This window comes from Corvus brachyrhynchos, unplaced genomic scaffold (assembly GCF_000691975.1).
Source record: "Corvus brachyrhynchos isolate BGI_N302 unplaced genomic scaffold, ASM69197v1 scaffold29, whole genome shotgun sequence".
Classification (NCBI taxonomy): domain Eukaryota; kingdom Metazoa; phylum Chordata; class Aves; order Passeriformes; family Corvidae; genus Corvus; species Corvus brachyrhynchos.
This window is the reverse complement of record NW_008240033.1, coordinates 1,270,644-1,281,819: the sequence shown is the minus strand read 5'-3', so window position 1 is coordinate 1,281,819 and position 11,176 is coordinate 1,270,644. Positions and strand designations below refer to the sequence as shown.

General features: G+C 39.0%; 1 long non-coding RNA gene across 1 annotated transcript; it reads left to right on the top strand.

Moving 5' to 3' along the window:
- The first annotated feature begins 457 nt into the window (after window positions 1–457).
- On the top strand, window positions 458–10,810 carry LOC108449027. The gene is made up of 2 exons (XR_001865124.1): window positions 458–578; window positions 10,667–10,810. It is a non-coding gene; the product is annotated as an uncharacterized LOC108449027 (long non-coding RNA).
- The last annotated feature ends 366 nt before the right edge of the window (window positions 10,811–11,176 follow it).

The window sequence follows — 11,176 nt, the reverse complement described above, 5'->3', positions numbered from 1 at the left end:
GCATCTCTTCTCAAAGCCTGAGGAGCTTCAGGCAGGTGTCCAGACTTCTCATTCCTCCATGAATAGGACTTTACCTCCAGGAAAACAGAAATGTCTGAGGAAGTTTCTTAGTTAATTCCATGAGTGTTCTACAGGTATGTCCCCAGATGGGAACTAACCTGCAGCATAAGCCACTCTGATTTGTCCATCAATTTTTTTATGACTGTATTAAGTGCATGGTCTGTGGGTTATTCAGACTTATCAAACTGACTTCGTCCTTTTAATGTGCTTGTGTTTTTCTTCTACACAAAAAATAACAACATTTTCTAGATTTGAACACCAGATTAAGTGCATTTCAAGACTTCCACAAATTTACTTTCAGAAACAGAAATTGACATTTCTTTAAAAAAATAATAAGAGGGGAGGAGAAAGAAAACCATCCGCGAGCTGACAGAATGCAGCAGTAGGAGGCAAGCGTTCAGCTGGCAGTTACTTACTTCCTGGCATGCAATTTTAATTAAGGAGTCAGCATGTCTGCTACACAAGCCCACAGGAGGCAGTAACTAAAAATGACTGGGAAAACGTCCATGGATATAAAGGTAGGAGAATTAAATAATGACACTGTATTTTAGAAAGCTAATTGAATATGTTCATCCCAACTTTTTTCTAGATAAGACCTATTACCAAAGGAAAAGCAAGCACAAATTGCTGTATCACAGTATGCCCAATAATACCTATTTTGCAGTGTTTAGTCAGAGACTCACTATTGATCTAAGATAAATCAAAGACAAAATCTTTTTTTTTCTGTTCAGAAGTCATGTTCTGAGATATCAATTCATATTTTTAAACTGGGCCAGAAATCTTTCTTTCCTTAGACCATAGCTGTAGTGATTACCTAACTAAGTCAGCAAGTAGATTGCTTTAAATAATTTTATAAACACTTTTTCCCCCTGGTGCGGTGATTTTTTCTTTTTCTTACAGAGCCAATCATTAGGACATAGAGGCTGATTCATATCCTGTACTTTCAACAACCGTTATTAATCATCTTTCCAAAGGAGTGCTGTGAAATCCTGCATTGAAATTTCATTGTTGGCTCTTACTTTCTACACTAGGAAAGATTCAAATGGAATGCTAAGGAATAATAAGGAGGAAGCTCATGCATCTGCCTTGTTTTATATCTGTACAGATCAAGCTGAAAGAGCTGGGATTAAAAATAAATTGTGAAGGAAAAACAAATCCAAAAAGTATGGTATGACTTAAAATTAGAATTACATGTTCTGTGGAGAAAAGAACTGGTCAGATAATCTGAGTCCTTCTATCTTTCTGTCACTTGCTCTTATTAAGAGCTCTTCAGTGAGCAGGTTCATAGTTTATGCTTATGGCTAAATAAATTGCTGGGAGAATATTACAGAATACAATGAAGTCAGGTGACAGAATCAAAAAATATTTCAAACATTTATTTTTAATTTTTATAAATATAATTTCATGGGATCCTTGTCATAGAATCATAGAATGGTTTGAATTGGAAGGCAAATTAAATGTCATGTAGTTCCAATCCCCCTGCCGTGGGCAGGGATGTCACCCACTAGTTCAGGTTGCCCTGGTCCCCATCCAAACTGGTTTTGAATGCTTCCAGGGATGGGACACATGTTGTAACCACTGGACTCTGCCTAGCAGGCTGCTGCTCCCTGAAAGCTCAGCGATTGTTTCCTAGGGCCGTGCGATTGATCGCATCCCGGAGTCCATTTCAGACAGCCCCGCGATCTGGCTCGGGCAGCCAGCAGCGTTACAATGCAGTGGTGGTAAAAGAGGTAGAGAAGGGTCTCTCATGAGGGTTTGAGATGGCTTTAATCACATCTTGTCCCCATGATGTTCAGAGGTAGAGAGACAGCATGTTCTGAGTGCAGGATGGTTTTGTCAGGGGCCCAGGGGTGGTCCCTGGGCAGGGTTGGGGTACAGGAGCAAATAGGGAGAAACTGAGGGAGTGGCCAAGGCTAGGGGGGGGAACAGGGGGAACATACAGAATTAGGGGGTTAATTGGCCACCACAGACATGCACAACTTCTCCTGGCAGCCTGGTACAATGCATCATCACCCTCACAGTGAACAATTTCTTCCTTATGTTTAATCTAAATCTACCTCCTTCAGGATAAAAGTGTTGCCCCTTGTCCTGTCACTACAGATCTTGGTAAAAAGTTTCTCTTCATGTTTCTCATAAGCCCTCTTTCTATACTGAGATGCCGCAGCTTCTCAAATGTGATGGATAGTAGCTTAGCCACTTTCTCTGTCCGTTCTCTCAAGACTCATGGAGGCATCTCATCAGGTCTCATGGACTTGCATGCCTTCAGATTCCTTAGATGGTCTCAGATTTGATCTTCGTACACAGTGGAAGGTTCTTAATTTTCCCAGTCCCTTCTTTTACCTTCTGTGACTTGGGCAGCATGGCTGGAGCATTTGCCAGTGAAGACTGTAGCAAAAACTCTCAGTATTTCAGCCTCTTCTGTATCCCAGGTAACCCTGTTTCCCATTTCCTTCCGGACAGGACCTGTATTTTCCCTAGTCTTCCCTTAACCACCAATGTGCCTATAGAAGCTTTTCTTGTTGCCCTTGTCATCCATGATCTGTTTTAATTCTGTAAGGGCTTTAACTTAATCTGATCCCTAGCTGCTTGGACAGTTTCTCTTTATTCCTCCCAGGCTGCCTGATCTTCCTTCAACCCTCTGTAGGCTTCCTTTTGGTGTTTGAGTTTGATCAGGAGATCACTGTCTATGTAGGCCTGCTGGCATTTCTACCCAATTTCCTCTTTGCTGGGATGCATCATTCCTGAATTTGGAGGAGGTGATCCTTGAATATCAGCCAGTTTTCTTGGACCCTTCATCCCTCCAGGGTTTTATCCCATGGTACTCTGCCAAGGAGATCCCTTCAGAGGCAAAAGTCTGCTCTCCTAAAGTCCAGGGTAGGGACCTTGCTGTGCACACTCCCTGCTCTCCCAAGTATCTTAGGATGGACCTCTGCTATCTGCTATTTTGGTCACTGCAGCCCAGTCTGCCCTTGATCTTCACATTCCCCACCAGCCGCTCCCTCCGTGTTGGTGAGAACAAGGTCCAGCATAGCACCTCTCCTTGTAGGCTCTTCTGTCACTTGGAAAAGGATAAGTTATGTCCTGCTGTGTTCTCCCTTCAACAATTATTGTTTAAGTCCCCCATGGGGACCAGGGCTTGTGGGTGTGGGGCCACTCCTACCTGTCCATAGAGGGCCTCATCCACTCAGCCTTCCTGGTCGGGCAGCCCGCAGCCTGTAGCAGACTCCCCTACAATGTCACCTGTCCCTGCTCTCCCTTTAATCGTCACTCACAAACTCTCAATCATCTCTTCTATTCCCACGTGAAGCTCAAGGCCCTCCAGCTGCTTACTACCCCTGCCTGTCCTTCCTAAATAGCTGTATCCTTCCATTCCAACACTACAATCGTACGAGTCATCCCACCATGTCTTCATGTTCTCAGTAATGTTATAGCCCTCCTATGGGTTAAAAACTTGAGACGAAACACTGAAAAATCAGTAACAACTTTCGGATTCCTTTGTTGGACTGTCTTTGTGAATCAGGATTGGTGGGATAGTGTTCAGAGCAAGCTGAGACCTTGGTGTGAATTGTTTGAGGCCATACACATCTCTGTCTCTTCTGTTTCTCCACAGCCCTGGAGACCACATCTAAAAGATTCTAACATCATTAATTAGGATTTTGATGTCTTTCTCATATGAACAAAATTAATGAGAAAGTTGTTTTGGTTTTATTCCTTTTTTTCCCTTGTCTTAACCTAACCTACAGGGACAAATTTTCCTTTTCTTTTGCTGAGCAGAGGAGAAAATAGCCTTGATTTTTTTCTCATAACCCAAGAAATCCAGATACTGACAGAATAGCCTGAAGATTTCTGTAATTTAAACCAACTGACAATGATCACTTCAGGAGTCACAGACTCCCTGAAAATTGCCATAGTTTACTGACTGTCAGTTGCTTCTTCTACCTGTCTTAAGGTACAAAATGCCCTAAAGGAATTTCTAAAAGGGATTAATAAAGACCCAGTAATAAGCTCTGTATCACTGTACCACTGTGGCATTCCTAGGAGCATATGTGTGGCATTCCTTCAGAGCAAAAAAATGGAGAAGGCAATAACCAGTAAGTCTAGAGGTATTAGTTTTGCTTCCAGACCACAGCCATATCTGATAGTATTGAGGGTCTGCACTGCACAGCCATCCTCTGCACCTGCCAGCAGCTGGGGGGAACCCTGACATTTGTCACCAGGTTTAACCAGTTGATGTTTTGTGGAGGTTTTTGATAAATAGCTTGAGGAAATAGTTGGAAGTAGGCTAAACTTTTAGGAATTTTACTGTTAAACATCTTGTACAAAGCATCCTCTAGTGGATCTCTCTCCCTTGCCTCTAGAAGGAGTCATTTCAGAGGGCAGAAGCTGTGCTTTGTAGGATAGCTGCTAAGTCAAATGACTCTTTTTCTAGGGGCATCTCTCTCTCTCTCCCTTGCAACTAGGAAGGAGCTCCAGGGAAGAGGATTAATTCAAAGACCTCTACTGTAGATGGCTAAAACATAGGGCAAAGACTTTCATGCCAAGAAAAGTATCACTCTATTTCAATACCAGAATTTTAAATGTCTCAGCTCCTACTTAAGCCTGTACTTTAACTTGGTGAACCTCAGATTTTAATTTCCTTTGATCAGCAGCTCTGGATTTAAAGGTGAATTATTTACTTTGTACATGTAAATAAGGGGCCAATGTCCAAATGATGCTACAAAACTGCTTTAAATAAATTCAGTTAAAACCAGTAGCATGCCTATAGTCTCTCTCTATAATTTTTCTATCTTTTTATATGAAGACATTAAAAAGTTATTAAGATGAAATAAAGCTGCCTTCAGGCAGTTTTAATTTTCAACAAAACTGATTCGACTGATCACTGTATTGCAGACAGCATGGTTCCTGGCTGCATGGCAGGGATAACATTTTTATATGGTTGAGCTGTTCTTGATTAATTTATTTGTGATAGAAAGGTCAGGTGGACCTCTGTAACACCAGTGTGGTTACACTGCAACGGTCTAAACATGTACTCACATATCTGTTCATTTATTATGTGTCGTTGGTAGCAGCTCATGGAGAGTGTTTCCTCCTGCCCATGCAAAAGCTGAGTGATCTCTCCAAGGCCACATTAGGAGTCTCAGGAAGCCTGGGAGCAGGAAGGCTGTCCTGTTGAATGCATCACTGCTGATGGACATCAGCAGGACTTGGAGATGGCATTCCAATTGTCTGTGTACATTATTTTTTTCTTTAAGGGATATCACAAGTATTAATGAACTTTTAAGGAAAATACTCCTTGGCAAACATTAATGGTCTTTTGAACTTTTCTAATGGAAAAGCAATCTTGATTTTTAAATTTATAAAATTTAAATTAAATGTGGAAGAACTATTTGCTTCTATTCCAATTCTGGTATCATCCTTTCCTCGAATTTGACTCTACCAGAACATCCTTTTCAAGGATAGTCCATGATATTACCCAAACTCCCCTGTTTATTTAAAATTTATCTCTCAAGCTCCCTACCATGAAATGCATTGTTTTGGGGGTTATGTAGCAGAAACTCATATGTGCCTCTGGATCCAGGTCATTAAACATTTAAATATCAGTTTGGGTTAATTTTGGTTTAGTGTATTGTTTGCATGAAGCATGCAAGCAGCTCAGAGGTTGGCCAAGCCAAAAAAAAAATCTGAAGACACATGAGGGATAGAGAGTCAAAGAAAAGGGAAAACAGGAAAATAATTGCCTCTGGCATAATTTTAGAGATTTTAGATAAGTTTTGAAAAAGTATTACCTCATTTTTCCACTCATTTATGTAACTGCACTCTCCATGGCCATGAAGGAAAGCAGAAAACAACCCAAAAAAACCCCTCAGTTAGATGGTCTTGGAGCTTAAAAATATCATCACTACTACTGAAAGAGAATATCTATTTTTGCAGATATCTAGGCTTGTTATTTTTAAAGCACTGATCCTGTCAGACAGCTGGATCCCCTACAGGACAGGTGGAATTTAAATAAATAAATATCATGGTGTTCAGAGTAAATCTATTCATAACAGAGAGAAAGAAAAAAACACTTGGGTAGGTTCCCAAATATGATGGACGAATTAAGATACTCTTGGGTATATCCAGCTGATGTTATCTTTAAATTTTATCTATACAAATGCAACATTAAAAGGTCAATGGACCTTATCTTGCCTGGTGTAATTGGCCACTATCCAGCAAAGCACTTACACATTGGTAATTTTAAGGACATGGTGTCCTGGTTTCAAGCCAGAATACCCAGCAGCGTAGTGGAACAAGACAGCGATAAGCAGTTTGACAAGCTTTGCAACAAATACTATCCTGCTGCTTCTCAAAGACACCTGTATGAAGTTTATTCAAACATATCATTTTACCAATATGTATTGAAGATATACATAGATTATACTGTTTTCCCCTTTTTTTTCAGTGCTAAACAGATAGCAAAATTGTTTTGCTCTCTACAGTCTAACATTTGGATAATAATTCACTTTTGAATATGTATTTGATAAAGACAACAGAACAAAAGGGAGTTCTAATGTGCACTTCTGTTACGGAAATTTTTCATTGCCATAATTTTTCAGAATAGGATTCCTGGAGATGCTGTCTGTGAATATATCTTTAGTTCTTCCATCTTGTTAGGAACACTTTATTAGATTTTCACATTTGTCATTTGCTTACCATAAATTCCAGCAGATACATTTTTTCCCTTACCTTTTATGAAGTGAAAGAATACTTTTCTCATCCAGCTTCAACCCAAATGACTAGGATAACAAGAATGCACTCTACCACAACATTTTAATTCATCCCAGGAAAATTCACATTTTAGAATATCTTCCCTTAGGTGAACAGAGAACAATGAAAGAGCCATGATCTTTCCAACCAGCATCCAGTCCATGGATGGCAAGAATTGTTTGTGTTAAATATATTAAAGGGAAAATTTATATGCCTAGAGTCTTTAAGGGCAGACAAGACATATTGTTGGGTCTGAAGTCACCATTAGGCTTTAAGTTCTATAAGTCACATAAATTGTACTTCTATTTAGTGACTAACAAATAGCACAATCTTAAATTCCCAGGAAGCAGTAATTCTTCCCATGGTAAAAAGACAGTGACTTGTCACAAAATGTGACTATTAAATTAAATTATATTCTGTGAATAAACAGGTATGTGTCTTAGTCTGCTGCATATTAGACCCTTTTAGATATTTATTTTTACAATGGCCAGGTTCTCTTGCTGCTGTGTCTTCAATGGATGTTTCAAGAAGACAGGGTCTTAAATAAGTCATAACTCTTTCTTTTGATCTCTGCATACTAGCACTCCTGTCTGTGTGGGGGATTTGCCGTGATGCCAGCTGGCAAAGGAAAAGCAACGTTGACCAAACAGCTGTTAGGGCTATTGGAAATTTGGGATTTATTCACTATGTGGCATTTCTGTACAACAGAACATTCCTGGTGTTTTGTGAACATCTGTACCAGTTCAGCCAAAACCTAATCCAGTCTCCTGAGGGCTCTCTAGACATTTGCCACCTCTTTGTGCATGTGCTCGAACACTTCTTTCTGGATAAAAAGAGAGTGACGAAACAGAGGAGAAGATTGTTTTTGTAAAAAGTAGCTGGAAACTGAATGAGCTGGGAAAGACATCCATTAGGGAAGCTTACAAAGTTCCTTGGTTTAGATGATGAAAAGAATTTGATGTTTTCTTCAACTGTTTGAGGTTTTCTTTAACTTCTTTAGCTTTAAACTGTGAGTTTTAAGGATCATGTCTATTTTCACTGGGCTCTACTGTCCCAAGAAGAGGCTCTCTCACCTACAACTATTTCTCAGTCTGGGAAACAATTAACCTTATTTGACTTTGCTATTGATACACTGGGAAATATGCAGTATTATGACGTCATCTTCAACTTGAGTATGCATAGTTTAACAAAAGAATATGGTGAAAATTTCAACACACCATGCATTTTCTCTGGGTTTTTCACCTTGTTCCAATAAAAAGATTAATTCTATCTTGGATTTTATTGAGCAACTTCTTTTGAAAGTCAGCAATCTCCTAGAAGAATGTGAGGGTGTTTTTATTCCATAATCTTCAATAGTACTGGTAAAAAAAGTGCACGAAGGTTGAGCTACTAGTTAGAATGAGGCAGCAGTGAAGAGAAGCCCATGGCCTCTATCTTATGGTCCTCTCTTAGACACTACACTCAAATTCTATACACAAACTCTTTCCTAGTGAGAGTTGAGTGGTGATTATTAGGTGGCTACATGAATATCAGTTATTATTTTTTCATAGATCCATGGAAAGCCTCTGATGCAAATATATTTATAGCTGAGTATGTAATGTTGCATATTAGCTTCACTTAACTGTAATTAGCTGAGGCAATGCCAATTAAAACTGAAACTAGAGAAAGTCTGTGTATGATTATTTAGTATTATCTTTCTTGTGTTTTTCTAACTGCTACCTGTGGTCTAATTAATGGCATAGGCCATTAATAAATTCAAGGTCAAATTCTATTACCTTTCTTAAAAATAATAAGGAAATTAGTTAGAGGAATAGGAAATATCAGCAAGGCAAAGCTCAAGGACCCTGATAGATTTACTGACCTTTATTCTTGAGATAGGTTAGTACTCATTATGGTGCTGTGAATGTTTCCTTAAATAATTTAGGTGCCATTGTTTGCTTCTTGGAGGCACTTCAGCAAGGTGCTGTGAAGTCAGCAAAGCCTGGATACATACAGACACTTCTCAGAAATAAAAGAGACAAAACTGCTACTCCATTACGTCCTATGTAGATGCCTTCAATTTTCTGCTCAGATATTTAAAGAACTTCCAACGTGCTCCTGAATATTTAGCTCAATAAGGTACATCCTGAAGCAGAAAAACATGAAGTGACAAAAAGCCCATTTATGTGTCTCTTTACACTGATAAGGTTTCTTCTATTTCCATTTTAGCAAGATTCCTTTATCATGGGTGGCCCAATAAGAAAGAAATTAGATAAAGAAAAGCCATAGCTTATTACATGTGGCTGCCATATTTGAAGTAAAAACAAAAGCATAGAGCTTAATGTAAAATATTAAACATGAAGTAATCCAGAGAATAATTTATTTTTTCTCAGCTGAATTGAATGTAGGCACCTTCTGTCTGCCTTGAAAAATTAGTGACAAATCACACCCATTCCATTTTTGTGCACATCTGTGGAACAGACTCATAAAGGGCACAACGTCTGAGCTCCCATGCTTTTTGCAATTACAGGGTGCTGAAGTTTAGTTATCTGATAATGGACACATTTCTGCTGCCTGACACGCACGAAGACAGCAAGCTGAGCAGAAGCCGTGAACTAGGACTGCTTACTGGTAGCTGCTTATTGGTTCTTGTCTTTCCAGAATCCTCCACAGCCAGTATTCAAAATGCATTTTAAGTAGTCAAGAACATAAAAGATACAACAGAATATTGTTTAACAAATGAATTTGAAGGAATATAAAGTCTAGGCCATAGCTCATGGGGTAAGAGGTGTAATTCATTACGTCACCAAGAAGACAAAATCTTCTGACCTTTTACTTCTGTTTCAATTTTCATATAAAAGGTCAGTTGCAACCAAATGCTCAATAAATGGAAATTGTTAAGGGTATGGGAAGCAATCCAGAATAGTAACAGAACAGGTGAAGGACATTTGGATAGGTACCATGTACTCAGACCAGGGATAATTGATTGAATTTTCCCTCTTGAATACTTCAGGAATTTACATGAAACAATTTCTAAATAATCATCACTTCTTTGTGAGAAGATGGCACACAGCAAGGTCTGACATGAGTAAAGAACAAACAAATGTGTCAAACTCACTTAGATACAGAGAATGCTATTTTAGCAATTAAATAACCAATTTTAAATATTTAGAGGACAGTAACTTGGTAAGAAACAGCCAACACTAGTTTGTCAAAAGCCAGTCATGCCAGGACAAGCAATGCCTTCTCTGACTACACAACAAGACTGGTTTAGTAGATGAAGAAGGAATAAAAGTAAAGTAAATCTTAGGTTTAGTAAGGCTTTTGTTTCACTGCATTCTCCGAATTAATTTAGAGTGATATGACCTACAAGAAAATTACATAGTGTTGGTATAACACATATAAAGGGTGTTCAAAATCTGTGCTTGAAAAACAAGGGTCATTTGACAAAAACAGTGGAGGCATATATGTAGTGCGCATACATCTACTAGGTTACCTTGGAGAAAATTTTGGTTCTGGGTTCCTGTCGCATTAGTTTAACCTGTGATTTAGATAACATGGAAGGGAATGATATAATAAAATCTAGAGTCTCCAAAGACAGATTTAGAATTCAAAACTGTATTGCTAAATTGAGTAAATATTCTGAAATACAATCAAAGTCCCATCCAGCCTGGTCTTGAACATTTTCAGGGATGGGACATCCACAGCTTCTGTGGGCAACCTGTTCCAGTGCCTCATCAGCCTCTTCATAAAGTCTTTCTTCCTTATATCCAATCTAAATCTCAATCTCCCCTCCTTCAATTAAAACCATTGCCCTTTGTCAGCAAGCTTGCTCTAAATCCCCTGCTCTGTATTGATATTGGGGTTTGCTCCAATCCAGGTGCAGCACCTTGCTATCGACCTTGATGAACTTGGTGAGGATAAAGATTTCAGGAAGGTTCCTCATGAAGGATTCCAGTGAAGTTAACTTCACGAAGTTAAGGACTTTTTACCTGGACAGCAGTAGGACTGAAAAAGTCCAAGGTTTGTAGTGGTTCATAAGCAGAGAAAGATGCTTCTCTAAAAGTAATTAAAAAATTACACAACCTTCATTTTGGGATGAAGAAAAGGAGAAAAGGAGTGTGTGTTACCGAACTCAGAGCTGATGGGGCTTTATCTAGATTTATCAGGAATACCTGCCTATATAAGATTGAACCCACAGAGGTCCCCACCTCTGTGGGCACCTGGGTTCACAAGGTATGTGAATATACCACAAACTGTCCAGAAAAGCACAAACAAACAAACAAACAAAAGTTTAAAAAATAATGATTATTTTATTATTATAAAATACTCAGATGATTTAGAAATGGAAAACTGTCTAATGATGAAGAACCCACTAGCCAGACATGCC